At 51.1% G+C, this 15961-nt stretch overlaps 1 pseudogene; it reads right to left on the bottom strand.

The window, feature by feature from the left end:
• Positions 1-888: 888 nt before the first annotated feature.
• Positions 889-15497, bottom strand: LOC142364808 (olfactory receptor 14A16-like; annotated as a pseudogene).
• Positions 15498-15961: the final 464 nt, after the last annotated feature.

Raw genomic sequence — 15961 nt, 5'->3', positions numbered from 1 at the left:
CTGGGGCAGACCCAAAACTCAGACCCACATTGGAGGGATCGTGGGGGTGTGTGCCCATAGGTAAACGTTGCAGAGGATGAAGAGACCACTCATGACCTTCACACCAGATCAGACTGAGAAGGGAGCAGGATGGGGACCATTGTGTGCTCCATGGTTGTGTGTGCTCTGTTGTTGGAGTGGTGGCTGCAAAGGTGCTGTTCCCTGTTGGAGTTGGTCTGTGTATGGTCAAGCATGTCCATCTTTTTTTGCTTGCAGATATTGGTATTTTGCACTTTCTGTTTGAGTGACTCCACCTTGGGTGATGGCTCACTTAGCGGGGCTTCAGCCAGGACTTAGTCCAGGCAAATGCTGTCCCCGTAAAATCGCAAGGCTCGCAGGAAGCTCCAGACTACCTCCCTGGAAAATTTGTTCTTCACAGTCGTATCAAAGAAAGCCCTGGGTACACCTCACTCACCATTCCCCATCTCCACGGTCACCACGCACCAATGGGTGAGTTCAGACTCCAACCCTTGGTCTCTAACAGCTTCCAATGGGACCACAAGCTTTACTCTTCCAATTCCAAGGAGAAAGAGGCCCTTTGGGGTGACATTTCTTGGGCCTGTTATTGGCATCAGCCTTGGAAGAAGAGCCCAAATTTCAGTCACTGCACTGGAGTGGTCTAATTTTATTTCGGAAAAGTTATGAGAGCGTCAGCTCTGTCTCAATTAAACACACAACATTATATTACATCCAGGTTAGAACACGTTCATTCCTCAACAGAATTAAGAGGGATTCAGACATTTATGCAGGAAAATAATAAAAATTATTAACAATAGAGATAACGATTAAAAAAAAGACCAAACAGCAAACGAAGGTCAGGCCTGCAGGGGGGCACCATGGGAGTCATTCCTACAGAGTGGCGGAAAAATTATGGCAATTGAGAAGAATTCTTGAAATAACTTTCTTGATGGACTCCTTCAGCTGCTGATTCCTCATGCTGTAGATGAGGGGGTTCACTGCTGGAGGAATCACCGAGTACAGAACAGCCACCACCACATCCAGGGATGGGGAGGAGATGGAGGAGGGCTTCATTTAGGCAAATGTGCCGGTGCTGATGAACAGGGAGACCACGGCCAGGTGAGGGAGGCACGTGGAAAAGGCTTTGTGCCGTCCCTGCTCAGAGGGGATCCTCAGCACAGCCCTGAAGATGTGCACATAGGACAGCACAATTAAAACAAAACACAACCAAAACACAAAAGCATTAAACATGACAAGACCAATTCCCCTGAGGCAGGCATCTGAGCAGGAGAGCTTGAGGATCTGAGGGATTTCACAGAAGAACTGGTCCACAACGTTGCCTTGGCAGAAAGATGTAGAAAATGTATTGGCAGTGTGCAGCACAGCATAGAGGAAACCACTGCCCCAGGCAGCTGCTGCCATGTGGACACAAGCTCTGCTGCCCAGGAGGGTCCCGTAGTGCAGGGGTTTGCAGACGCAGCATAGCGATCATAGGCCATTATGGTGAGAAGAAAAAATTCTGCTGATATCAAAAATAAAAAGAAAAAAAACTGGGTAGAACATCCTGAGTAAGAAATGGTTCTGTCGCCCAGAGGGAATTGGCCATGGATTTGGGGACAGTGGTGGAGATGCAGCCCAGGTCCCTGAGGGAGAGGTTGAGGAGGAAGAAGTACATGGGAGTGTGGAGGCGGTGGTCGCAGGCTATGGCGGTGATGATGAGGCAATTGCCCAAGAGGGCAGCGAGGTAGATGCTCAGGAAGAGGCAGAAGTGCAAGAGCTGCAGCTCCGGTGTGTCTGCGAATGCCAGGAGGAGTATCTCAGTGACAGAAGTTTCATTGGACATTTACCACCTCTGGGCATGGGGACCTGTCCAAGGAGAAAAAGACAATGACAGTTTAGGGGGAGATTTCTCTCAGCAGAAAAAAATACCATTATGCACAGTAACCCCCCTCATCGAGCAGAAAGAGGAATGAGTCAGTTCCTTGTCTGTTGCTACCAATTGAGTGGTATTGTTCATCCGAGATTTACGTGCAACCTTGGCACCTGCTGTCCATGAGAATTTCTCTGGGTCAGGGCCACCAGCATCGGTGTCAGAACAAAAACTGACCCACATTCCCAGCCCTGCCCCAGAGAGCAGGAGCACCACAGACAAGTGGAGAAACAGGGAAGAACACTGCAATGCTCCAGAAAGAATGAAGCAAGGACAGAGGCATACGGACTTGCTGTGAATTCTTCCTCTTATGCAATTGTCTTCGCTGCCACTCAGATGATGACACTGTAGGGCAAGTGCTTTGAGCATCTTTTTTTGTGTCCCATTTCCCAGGAATCTTTCATCTGAAGGTCTAGCTAGGGAGGCACTGTCTCATGACCTAGACCCCACAGCTCTGGAGACAAAGTTTCTGTTGGGTAGCAGAGGAGACCAGGGGTTTGTGTTGGGTAATGTGTCTGCACTGAAAAGGATGGCAGGGAGGTGCTCGAATCCCCACTTCCATGACATCTCAGGTAGCAGCTCCCTCTCTCTCCCTGCCCGTGTCTCTGCTGCCTGGCGCTGTCCCTTGTGGGAGCTGTTTCTGTGTCCCTGGATCTGCTCCCTGTCAATGCTCACAGAACCCAACTCACCGGCTGTGTGCTCAGCTCTGACCTGCAGACATCTCCTGGCAGTGGTGCACTGCCCAGGGACATCTCTGTGTTTGGGGGGGTCTAAGAAGCAGCTCAGAAAGATGCTAACAAGAATTGGGGTTTCAGTGCCTTCTCCAAAACAGAGAAATAAATTTGCATCGCACAGAACCACGGAGTCACAGAATGGTAGGGGCTGCAAGGGACCTCTGGAGATCAGCTTGTCCAACCCCCCTGCCAAAGCAGGGTCACCCAGAGCAGGTTGTACATGACCACATCCAGGCAGGTTTTGAATATCTCCGGACAAGTAAACTCCACAACCCCTCTAGGCAGCCTGTTTCAGGGCTCTGTCACCCTCAGAGTAAAGCAGCTCTTCCTCATGTTCAGCTGGAACTTCCTACGCTTCAGTTTGTGCCCAGTGCTCCAGTCTCCCACTGCTCACCCAGCCAACCAAGAGCAGAAACACTGAAAGCACAGAATCCTTTCCTAGAAGGTGAATGGTGCCTCAATATCCTTCAGAAGCACCCTCTGCAAATGTCCTCGGGGTGGTTTGGAGTGGAGAGCAGCCCTCACCCATGCAGGTCCCCCTCTACAGCAGAAGACGCTCCCCTTCCCTGCCTGGGGTCATTCCTTCTACCAACAGCTTCTCCCTGTAGCGTCATGGTGAGCTCCCCAGGCAGGATGAGTGCTGGCCCTGGCAGGAGGCAGTCCCTGCCCCAGCACACAGCCCCCATGGGTTGCAGCGACCCTGCTCTGAAGGACAGCCCCGGGCACCCCTGGCTGCACACCAGAATTCACAGCCCTGCAGCCAGGAGGAGGCAGCTGTGGTGCCCTGTCCCTGTGACCATGCAGAAGGGAATCCCTGCTGAGGAGCACATACTTCTCCTCACACCAGCCAGCTCTGTCAGGTAATTGCAGGCTACTCACCTACACTGCCCTTCAGCCAGAGACTGACTGTGTTAAGGACTGGGAAGATTTCTCCACCAGTGAGCTCTCAGCTCTCTTCCAAGCCCAGACTGCCTTTAAGGTCTCTCTGTCCGGCTCTTCTCCACTTGCCGCCTGCAGGCAGTGCCCTCAGCCCTGCTGTGCTTTGCAGAGGAGCTGCTCCTGGGCAGAGCTGTGTCTGTTCTGTGTTACCTGGTTGCCATGATCTCCCTCCATCCCAAGAGTCCAGCCCAGCTCAGCAGCAGAGAACCAGCCAAGGTGGTACTTCCTCTGCCCACTCTGGGCTCCCTCGAGGTATCCTTGGGGCTCCAAAGGCTGGCAGCTCCCAATAGTCAGCAAGGTCCTTCCAGGGGATTGTGTCTTGAAGTCAGTTCAAGTAATCATGGACAATCCCTCACTAAACCGTGGAGAGAGACTGGTTCCAGCAGCATGGTTTGTCCTGCCAGAGCCTGGCTGACTGCAAGATGTGGAAATGTTCCTCTCTGGACATGTCCATTCCTGTACCATAAGAAAAAGACACACAGACAGGGAAAGGGAGCGGTTGGCTTCCCCTGTGCAAGGCACGGATTCAGCCGGTGAGACACAGACATCTCACCCCATGTTGGAACCCCTTGGGCTGAAGCGCGATCCAACTCCTCCCATGCACCCCACACTCCCAAGCAAACCTCTTGGTTCAGTTCAGGAGCGCACAAAAGAGTGGCCTGCGTGCGAGCTCCTGCTCTGTGCCCTGTGTTTGTATTCAGATGGGCCTCAGGTGCTTGCACACAGACACATGGTGACGTCGGACGTGGCAGTGGTGGTCTAAAAGGTGCGTAAGTGTTTGCAAGCTCTGATGGAAAAACTCTGAGAATATCCGCATTCTTTGTGAGCATCAGCTGAGGGTCAGAGGGGAAAGGGGACAGAGGGGGATATCCTTTGCCACCCACAACAAGAGCAGCCACCTATGTGCTTTTGTCAGAGATCTCCCTGGAGCATGCAGAGCTGTTGAGCAGACCAAATGGAGGACTGCTCCAGACAGAGAGCCAGGTCTCCATCCACAGTACTCATGAGGGCTGCAGTCACTGCAAAGACAAGTCACATCCACATCCCCGCACTGAATACGTCAGGGCTCTCATTTGAACAGCATAAAAAAAGCCTCTAGTGCCATGCCAGGTGCCTGGGGTTCCAAACATGACTGCACTGAGCTGGCAAACAGAGCTCAGCACCTCCTTAAAGCTGTGCTCTCTCACAGCTGGTGTGGGGCAGACAGCCCAGGGCCCACCAGACAGGTCTGGCACCTGAGTGCCACCTGAACACCAGAACCATGGCATAGATGCAAGGTCTGTCCCGTCTACACCCAGGGCCACTGCAGGGCTGGGAGGCAGATCACATCAGGACGCCCTCCCCTGTACCTCTGTTCTCAGCCCTTGGCCGTTCTCTCTCTGAATGTCTGCTCAGCTGCCTGGTGCTTTGAAGATGGAAGATGACAATAATGTTCACCGAGTGGATGGACTAAAGTCTGTTCTGCCCAGAGATTTTCTCTGAATCTCCCCTTTCCTGGACCATACTGGACCCTCACAGCAATGTGGCTTTTGGATTAAATGAGATGTGTTGGGACATCTTGCTCACCTTGGGCTGTTTCTCTCTTCTTCTCACTCCTCTCTCCCACTTGCTGTTGCACAGCATGTTTTACCCCTACTCAAATATGTTATCAAAGAGGTGCTGCCAACGTCACCGAGTGGCTCAGATTTGGCAAGTGGTGGGCCCATCTTGGAGCAGGCTGAAACTAACTCTGTCTGACAAGGGTCCAACTCCTGGTGTCTTCTCACAGAAGCCACCCCTGTAGCACGTGCAACTCCATTACCGTCTCTTTTGCCATGTAAACCTAATACAGGGTGAATTAATGTTAGATCTTACTAACTACTTGATCAAGGAGAAGACATGGAAAAGGTCTTCTGTTAGCAACCCAAGGAAGCCTCAGGTCAATGAGTAGGTTCCTATGGGAACCTGGCAACCTGGCATTCACTGGCCAGGCAAAGCGGTGGGGTGCCAGCATTCTGAGGGATCTTGGGACAGGCTCTTAACACAGCTGCCAGGTGGGTCAGCAGAGGTAGTGCTCACCTGGACCTGGTCCTGACAAACAAGGAAGAGCTGGTCAGAGTGAGACCATCAGTGTCTGCCGTGGCTGTCGTGACCAGGAAATAGTGGGGTCCCAGGCACCAGAGCAGAGTGAGGAGGAGAGCAACAGAGCACAGGCTGGTGGACTCCAGAGGAGAAGACATTGACGTGCTTGGGGGGAAGATACAGGTAGTGCCACAGGAAGCAGCTCTGAAGGGTAAAGGAACTCAAGAAATCTGATAGGCCTCACAGGACGGCCTCCTCCAAGCACAACGATGATCTCTCTTAATGCCCATGAAAAGAAGCGTTTTTCTGGTGAGGCTGCTTGTCTGAACTGACGGAGCTCCAGGGAAAAGGACCAGAACACAGGAAGCGGAAGCAGGGGCAGCTGCAAAGGAGGAATTTAGAAACCTTGTTCGTGGATGCAGGGATGATGGCAAAGACAAAGCTCCCCTGGACTTGATACTTGCAGGGGAGGGTAAAGGCAGCAAGATGAGCTGATCCTGCTTCCTTTACAACAAAAGAATAGACAGGGCAAACGTGGGCCTGCTGCTGAACTTTGGAAGAGTAGAAACAGGCAGGACTGAGGTACTTAATGGCTGCTTTGCCTCCGTCTTCACCAGCAAGGTCTCCCAGGCCTTTGTTCCTGAAGGCAGGAGTCTGGAGAACAACCAGGAGTGGAGGGGGCTCATGAGGGGTTACTTGAGCAAACTCAGACATCATTAGAGAAGTGGAAATGGGTCAGCTGAGCAGCTACTTCCACACAATTATCTTGGTCTGCCATGGCACCAGAGGTTCCCACCAGCCCCCACCATTTGGTCCAGAGAAGTGTAGTTGCTCTTGAGGTGGCCTGGCCTATCTCCTCACCCAAGTCATGCTTTGGGCACCCACGTTTCTGACATACTCAGACTTCATCAGGAGATGCTCCAGATCAATATGAATTAGAGAATGTTGATACCACCGCTGCTCTATGCAGAGGCAAGGGGGAAGTGGAAGTTAGAGAAGAAATACTGCATCATTGCTGTTTGTTACTGAAGTGTTCTCTGTTTGGCTGCACTCCTGAAATCTCTCTGATCATCCACAGCAGACTTGAAACCTTCAGGAAAATGATGCAGAGAGGCTTGGCTTGGAAGGGCATTTTGCGTGTGCAAGGAGCCCTCTGGTGCCGAGTTCCTGAACTGCAGACACGGAAAGATGAAACAAACCTCCAATGAAGTGAAAAGCAGAAGCAAACCCCAAGTTTCTGAGGGTGTTTGAGACCACACGAAGGGCCATCACTGACAAAGCTGTGAAGGAAACAAGCCGTCAAGGTGCCTGTCCCTGGAGGCTGGTGAAGCAAAAACTTGGAGACACTGGCTGCAGGTGGCAAAGGCAACGTGGAGGTGACTCTGAAGCCATGGAAGCCCTTGATGTTTGTTTATCACCAGAATGGCCAAGCCCTGACCCTCCACTCCTTTACCAGAGCCTGGTAAAGGAGAATCTTTCTCTCAAACGTATCTCAGGGCTCTGGCTATGGTGTGTGTGAGTGTGTTTGTGTTTCAGGGTGGGGATTTGGTAAGAAGTGGTGTTGCTTTAACCACAAGGCTATGGTCTTGTGAGGATTTGGCATTGCGTGTGAGTTCCCCACAACCCATCCAGCTTCTTTCATAGCTCTGCTAATGGTCCTTAATCACCTAAGAGGTCCCAGTCCCAAACTTGCATTTATCCTCCATTTGGATCCATACCCAGAATCATAATCACAGAACAGTAAAGGCTGGAAAGGACCTCTGGGAATCACCTAGTCCAACCCCCTCTGCTGAAGCAGGGTCATCTACAGCAGGCTGCACAGGACCTCATCCAGGCGGGTCTTGAATATCTCCAGAGAAGGAGACTCCACAACCCCTATGGACAAACTGTTCCAGGGCTCTGCTACTCTGAGAGTGAAGAAGTTCTTCTTCCTGTTCAGACGGAACTTCCTCTGCTTCAGTTTGTGCCCATTGCCCCTTGTCCTGTTGCTGGGCACCACTAAAAAGAGTTTGGCTCCATCCTGCTGACACACACCCTTAAGATATTATTAGACATTTATAATGTCCCCTCGCAGCCTTCTCCAGGCTAAACAAGCCGAGCTCCTTCAGCCTCTCCTCATAGGACAGGTACTCTGGTCCCCTCATCATCGTCGTAGTCCTGTGCTGGACTCTCTCCAGTAGCTCTTCATCTTTCTTGAACTGGAGAACCTAGAACTTGACATAGCACTGCAAATGGGACATCACTTGGGCAGAGTAGAGGGGGAGGAGTACCTCCCTTGACCTGTTGGCCACACTTTTCTTAAGGCACCCAAGGACACCATCAGCCTTCCTGGCAACCTGGGCACACTGCTGGCTCATGGTCAACCTGTCATCCACCGACACTCCCAGGTCCCTCTCCACAGAGCTGCTCTCCAGCAGGTCAGCCCTGAGCCTGTACTGGTGTATTGGGTTATTCCGGCCCAGGTGCAGGACCCTGCATTTGCTCTTGTTGATGTTCATCAGTTTTCTCTGCGCCCAGCTCTCCAGCCAGTCCAGGTCTTGCTGAATGGCAGCACAGACTGCTGGTGTACCCACCACTCCTCCAAGTTTTATGTCATCAGCAAACTTGCTGAGGGTACTCTTTGTTCATTCATAGAGGTCATTGATGAATAAGCTGAACAAACCTGTCCTGAGTACTGACCCCTGGGAAACACCACTAGTTGCCAGCCTTCAACAAGACTCAGTGCCGCTGATGACAACCCTGTGAGTTCTGCCATTCAGACAGTTCTCAATCCACCTCACCGACCACTCATCCAGCCCACACTTCCTCAGCTTCCCTAGGAGGATATCATGGGAGACTGTGTCAAAAGCCTTGCTGAAGTCAAGGTAGAAAACATCCACGGCTCCCCCCTCATCTACCCAGCCAGTCATGCCAGCGTAGAAAGCTATCAGATTGGTCAGGCATGATTTCCCCTTGGTGAATCCATGCTGACTACTCCTGATAACCTTCTTTTCCTCCACTTGCTTGATGATGACCTCTAGAATGAGCTGCTCCACCATCTTTCCAGGATGGAATTTGGGCTGACCAGCCTGTAGTTCCCTGGGTCCTCCTTTTTGCCCTTTTTGAAGATTGGACTGACATTGGCCTTTCTCCAGTCCTCGGGCACCTCTCCTGTCCTCCAGGACCTCTCAAGGATGATGGAGAGTGGCTCAGCAATGACATCCGCCAGCTCCCTCAGCACTCGTGGGTGCATTCCACCGGGGCCCATGGATTTGTGGGTGTCCCGATCACTTAAGCAATTCCTCATGCAGTCCTCCTCAACCAAGGGAAAGTCATCCTCTCTGTAGGCTTCTTCTCTTACATCTAGGGCCTGGGATTCCTCATGGCCTGCCTTGGCACTGAAGACTGAAGCAAAGAAGGCATTCAGTCACCCTGCCTTCTCTGCATCGTCCACCACCAGGACACCCACCTCTTTCAGCAGCGGCCCCACATTGCCCCTAGTCTTCCGTTTGCTGCTGACATACTTCAAGAAGCCCCTCTTATTGTCTTTGACTTCCCTTGTCAGATTCAATTCCAGACGAACCTTAGCCTTCCTCATTGCATCCCTGCATGCTCTGACCACATTCCTGTACTCCTCCCAAGTGGCCTGTCCCTCTTTCCACATTCCATAAACCTTTCTCTCGCACCTGAGCTCTGCTAGAAGCTCCTTGCTCATCCATGCGGGTCTCCTGCCTCCTTTGCTAGAACTCTTTCTCGAAGTGATGCACCGATCCTGAGCATGGAGGAAGCATGTCACATGGCCAGAGAAAGTCTGCCAAGAGAGGGTTAGGGCTTGTGTGGAGAGGCTGACAGAACTGGGCTTTCTAGTGTGGTAAAGCGGAGGCTGAGGGAAAAATACTAGGAGTTCGAGAGAGATTGAAAATTTCTCCCCAGGATGATGGCACTTTTTGATGGGTAGTGGGAAACAGTGTGAGAATGGACAGCCATCAGAAAGTGCAGATTTGGAGGTCCCGAGCAGACCTGAGGATAAAGAGATGTCATTCCGAGGGCAGTGCTGTGGTGCAAAAGGTCACTTAGAGGCAGTCTGGATCAGCCCATGATTGTCAAGTTTCAAGGACCTTCTGGCAAGGATGGAGAGCCACCAGTACAGGTAGGGACACAGTGAGGTGAGAACAAGCTGGGGAAGCGCATTGGATGTCTGCAGCCTGCAGGGAAACAGGTACAGCCATGGGACAGCGTAGAACGGCCTGTGGTGGAGATGGCCAACGGCACTGGCAGGGCTGAAAGGCCATGACAGAGCCGGGGTCTTTGTCTCCTTGACTCTGGCAGGTTTCTCTGCAGCTGAGGCCTAGAAGGAGATAAATGGTCCTCATGGCAATGGGACCTCATTGCCTCCTTGCACCCACCCTGGGGACAGCAGGAGGTGTCATAGCATTGTCCTTCACTTGTCATCACACTCCCCACAACTCCAAGAAAAGCCTGGAGCCACGAGTGAGGGACAGGATCTCCCTTCCTTCGAGCTCGGTGTCAGGGCCTGGCCATCTTCCTTCATTGAAAAGCCAAAGGGTTATCTCAGTGTAAGGGTTGCCTGAAATTTGCCTTTGCCTCCGTGGAATCATGGCCTCCAATTATCTGCTCTAACATGTCCAAGAAGAGCCTGTGTCAGTAATGGTCCTCAGTGGAACACACTGAGGCTTCAAGATACCTTGGGTTTTTCTTCTCATTTTGACTTCTGGAAAAGTTAGTGCAAAAATCCTCTTAGAATTTCAGATTCATGGACTCAGCACAGAATGCACCTTGGGAGACCTTACAATGCACAAAGCCCTCCTGTGCCTTTCTCTTCCTACACTATTTTCAAGACTTCATGCCTTGTACAGCTAATTGGAGCTGCTTTCGAGGTAGGTAAAGAAAAAGAGTATGATGAGTACTTAATAAAAAACTAGGTTTGCTTCTTAAGTGTATTTTTCCTGTTTTTTCAGTCTGTTGAGGAAGAGTACCAGCACTCTCCAATGGACATATCCCTACCCATTACACTCAGGTTTCCTCCTGTGCTTGTTCTTTGGTCACTCAGATGCCTCTCCACTATCTGGTTTCTGCTTCAAGGTTCAGACAGAGAGACAGTTGCCTCATCTTTCTTAAGGCTAATGAACAGTCAAGACCTTCATTGCCTTTGTATCTCTCCTTTCTTATGTCTCTGTCTAAAACTGTTCTTTCATGGAAATCCCTTGTGAAACATGGACCACATTAGATGCTGCTTGGACTTAGCATAGAGTTGAGGAGAGAGTTTTAAAGTTGATTAAATTGTATCCTGTTTCACTTTTGTTTGTTGGAAAGGAAGAGAAACCTTTCTGTGCCTGTGTGCAGCCCAGTTCTTGAAGGAAAGCAGGTGGGAGCTGGTGCAAAGGAGCTGTACCATGCAGCTGCAAAGCTCAGTGGAGAAGTCTGATGTGAGGAGAAGTGATGCAAGTCCCAGGAGACTTATGAGGGAACTGGTGGGCTTGGGGAGGTGAGGAGCAAGGTTGTCCACATAGACCCCAGGGGACTACTTTTCCTTTCTTGCCACTTCACTCGATTAGATATTGGTTTAGATGGTCACTTCCAGCACAGGAGGATTCATGCCCCACAAACATCCTCTGTGCCCAGGGCTCAGCATCATAGGATCACAAGGGAACCGAGGTTGAAGGGCCCTCAGGAAGTCTGCAGTGCAACCTGTCAGAAACACAGTCAGACCAACTTATTCAAGGCTTGATTCAGCCTGGGTTTGAAAAGCGCCAAGGAGGGTGACTGCCCGACCTCTCTGGGTGACCTGTTCCAGTACTGGGCTGAGATCGTGGGGAAAAAAGTTCTCCTTCTGTCCTGGCTGTACCTCTCCTCTTTCACCTTCCACCCATTGTCTTTTGGACAAGCCCAGTTCCCTCAGCCTACCCTCCTCACAGGCAAAGTTCTCCAGTCCCTAGCTCTCCTAAGGGCCCTCCACCTTGCAAAAATTGCTCCTGAATTGGAGATCTGAAATCTGGATGGAACATTGCAGAGTATCCCTTCCCTGGATCTCCTGACCACGCTCCTGGTTGTGCAGCCCAGGATCTGGGTGGCCTCTCTTGCTGCCAGGCCACAAGGCTGCCTCCTGTCCAGCTCCCTGACCACCACAAAATTTCCCATAGGGCTGCTCCCAGCCACGCAGCCCCCAGCCTATTGCATTGCTGAGGTGAATCCCCTGCAGGGGCAGAAACTGGCATTCATCCTGCTGGCATTTCCTGAGCTTCATGCCAATAGGTTCTCTCGTCCTTCAGCTCCTTCCGTGAGCATAGAGGCTTGGGAGACCTTTTCACGAAAGACTCAGGCAAAGAAGGCATTGAGTCCATCAGCCCCATTGTTGTCTTCTGTTACTAACTTCCCGTCCCCATCCAGCAGGAGCCCTGCATTTCCCTTCTTCAGCCTTGGTTTCTAACACGGCAATTTAAGCTCTTCTCTTTGCTCTTTACCTGTCTTGCAGCCAATAACTCCAGGTGGCCACTCCATGGGAGCTTCTTTGTGATCCCTGTCACTGCCCTGGCCTGTTCCAGCCCAGCCCTCTGTACAATACACGGTTCCCCAGTCCCACTGCTCAGGCACAGTATGGGAAAAGGTGCATTCCGTAAGCAGAACAGTTTGTCTTGCACGATCCCCAAGACAACCCTCTGTGCTTTGTGCCCTTGCTGTTCCTCCTACAGGAGACAGCCTCCACTTAGTCCTGCAACCTACCCAGCTCTATTGGCATCCCATGTGGTGTTTCTAACACATCCCTATTTGGGGTCTACCAGCGACTGGACAAAGAGAGAGGTTGAGCAGGGCTGGCCATTCCCTTCCTGCAGGCATGAAGCACAGTAGCAGGAGGAGGGAAATGGCCACGCAGCAAAACTCACCCAAAAACCTGTGGTGGTGAGTGGCCAGTGCTGGAACTGGCCAAATAGGGAGGCCACCAGTGAAAGCTCACTCCGGTCCCATTCTTTACCATATTATCCCATGCCCTCCTCATCCCATGGAGAACCCAAGTAAGGCTTCATGGGGTCAATTTCTTCAGCCTGATCCTGACCTCAGCTTCAGAATAGCCCAGCTTCTGGACATCAGCAATGAGGATGTGCCCTTTTATCAAAGAGATGTGACAGGGAAGGCCAGCTGTACCGTGGTGCCAGACACATGGGCAAAGACCTTTGGGTCACACAGACTGTGTTCATGCCTCTGGAAAAGCTGAGTGCATGCTGACATTCCTGAAATAAACAGAATTACCAAAGATTGAATACCAGTCCACAGGTGTTTGTTATGAATAGGAATTTGTTACACCGCTTTGATTTAGCAGCAATTTAGGATTTATTCATATTTTTGAGGTAGATCACAAGATTACATTGTAGCATTATTAACAACACTTAATCATCAGCCAAATTAACAGAGTGATTCAATGAAAGCACAGCTGTAATAGTGATTTAGGGTTGTACACACAGATGAAAGTTAAATCACGTGTACAAGCAGACAAATAATTCTGAACCATATTGCACACAGACAGGGAAATGGTTCTGAACCAAATCACGTACACAGTTCGACACGCAGAGCGAGAGGTTAACCTGTGGTTAAAACTGCCCTTCTTGTAACTTTCATGGATATACTCCAACTTACGTGCTGGCATTCATCACAGGACAGTCAGTGAAGTGTGCCAAATCAGACCTTTGAGTCCTTGTGAAATCATCGACGGACAATCGTTCAATCCTCGTTAAATCTACCCCGAGAGATGTCCCAGCTCATGGGGAGATACTGGGTCACACAGCCTGCTGTGGACCCAGAGAGCTCAAAGGGTCTCACCTTTGGATATCTGTTTACGGGATCTTGAGATGATTTTCTTTGGTCAATACTCGCCATTCTGGCCAGAATTCGTGCTGAGTCATTCTGGCAGACAGATGAGGCAGCGGATGGCCAAAGTGTGACCAGGGGGTGTCTGGCCACCCCATCTCCAGGCTACTGCTCTAGTGACCAAGATAACAACACAGTGGCAGTTGTTCCCAGAGCACTCAGAACTTCTCCTGGTGTGTCATTCAAACAGCAGATGATCTAGGTGTGACCAAAGAGTGCCTGATACTCTCATCACAGCACTTGTATGCAATATAACTACACAATGGATCTTAATCTCCTGTGTCCTAGAGATCTGGGTGGTGGCAGGACCACAGAGACTTCCAGATACAAAGAAAACCAGTTATAAATAGACATGGGCAGCTTATTGTTGCTGAAAGACTACTGACTGAAGAAGTTTCTTCAGTGCATCTTTGAGCTCTTGATTCCTCATGCTATAGATGAGAGGGTTCAATATTGATGGAACCTCCAAGTACAGAACAGCCAACAGCATGTCCAAGGATGGGGAAGAGAAGGATGAGGGCTTCAGACAGCAAATCATGACAGTGCTGAGAAACAGGGAGACCACGGCCAGGTGAGGGAGGCATGTGGAAAAGGATTTGTGCCGTCCCTGCTCAGAGGGGATCCTCAGCACAGCCCTGAAGATCTGCACATAGGACAGCACCATGAAAACAAAACACCTAAAAGCTATAGAAAGGCTAACCCCAAGAAGCCCAACTTCCCTGAAGTAGGAATGCAAGCAGGAGAGCTTGAGGATCTGGGTGTTTTCACAGAAGAACTGGTCCAGAGCATTGCCCTTGCAGAGCGGTATGGAAAATGTATTGACAGTGTGCAGGAGAGCATTGATAAAAGCACTGTCCCAGGCAGCTGCTGCCATGTGGACCAAGCTCTGCTGCCCAGGAGGGTCCCGTAGTGCAGGGGTTTGCAGATGGCTACATAGTGGTATTAGGCCATGATGGTCAGAAGACAATGCTCTGCTACTATCAAGAAAGAAAACAGAAAGAGCTGGGCAACACATCCTGCACAGGAGATGTCCCTGGTGTCTGAGAGGGAACTGGACATGGATTTGGGGACAGTGATGGAGATATAGCCAAGGTCGAGGATGGAGAGGTTGAGAAGGAAGAAGCACATAGGGGTGTGGAGGTGGTGGTCACAGGCGATGGCGGTGATGATGAGGCCGTTGACGAGGACAGCAGCCAGGTAGATGCCCAGGAAGAGCCAGAAGTGCAAGAGCTGCAGCTCCCGTGTGTCTGCAAACGCCAGGAAGAGGAAGGAGCTGACGGAGCTGCTGTTGGACAGATGTTTCCTTTGGGCGTGGGATGCTGTCCTTAGAGGAAGAATCAATAAAGTGTTAGGGGAGAATTCTCATTGGAAATGCAAAGCCTTACTCCTAGAACTTTAACCCTGCTAAACTTCTGAGCACTTTCCATTCATTGTCAATGAGAACATTCTTCAGCTCCCTTGTTTGAGTTCTGGTTGGTGCTGGCTGAAGGTACTGTAAGGAGCAGGACCTTTGTCCTCTGCCTCTCAAGGAGTCTGCCCTGCTGTGCAGTAAGGAGTTCATGGGAGTAGTGGTGTCAGGGGTCCATCCTGGTGTTCGACTTGGTCAGATGAAACCACTCCACACAGAAAATCACCTTGTCAGCCTCTACACTCTCAGTGCTGAGGAACGGCAATAACAGAGAACAATTGGAGAGGTTTGGGGTTAATAAAGCTCCCCCAGCTTACCTGGGGAGTTTTCTTGGAGTTCAGACACCTTCAGCATTTCTGCTGCACTCAGGGAGAAGAGAAGGACGCTAGTGAGGCATATGGCTTCTTCCACCCACAGATTCTCCCCACAGCACCATCAGGAGCTCCCCAGGCAGGCTGAGCACTGACCCCGGCACACAGACTCCTGCAGTAAAGGGACAGCCGGGTGGGCTGACCCAACCCCAACCTGGCCAAAACAGAGCCGAGTATTCCATACCATGTGCCGTCATGCTGGGTTCCAGTGGGGGGGGCGGCGCGGTAGGAACTCTGTCGCGGCTCGGGAGCGCACGGCACCGGTCCTGTGCGGGAGAGAGGGTCTGTTGTGCGAGTTTGTGTCATATTTTCTCCTTATCTGTGTCGTTGTTGTTTCTGTTCCCTTTGTTTGCTGTTCTGTTAAACTGCCCTTATCCCGACCCACCAGTTTCTGCCTCTTTCTGTTCATTCTCCTCCGCACCCCGGCGGGGGGAGGGGCGGCCACGTGGCGCTTTTGTTGCCGGTGGCAGCTGAAACCAAAACAGGGCATTCCCTCTTAAACTGTGCTGGTTCTTCTCCCCCCGTCATTTAACTATTTGCTTGATCATACAGTCGTGGATCAGGTCAATGATTTTCACAGTGTGCCTGGATCACAAGATGTCCACACCCAAGGACAATTTCAACATCACCTCCTCCTTCCTCAGATCAGCTTCCACTCCAC

This window comes from Opisthocomus hoazin, chromosome 29, assembly GCF_030867145.1.
Source record: "Opisthocomus hoazin isolate bOpiHoa1 chromosome 29, bOpiHoa1.hap1, whole genome shotgun sequence".
NCBI classification, from domain to species: domain Eukaryota; kingdom Metazoa; phylum Chordata; class Aves; order Opisthocomiformes; family Opisthocomidae; genus Opisthocomus; species Opisthocomus hoazin.
This window is presented reverse-complemented; position numbering and strand designations above follow the sequence as displayed.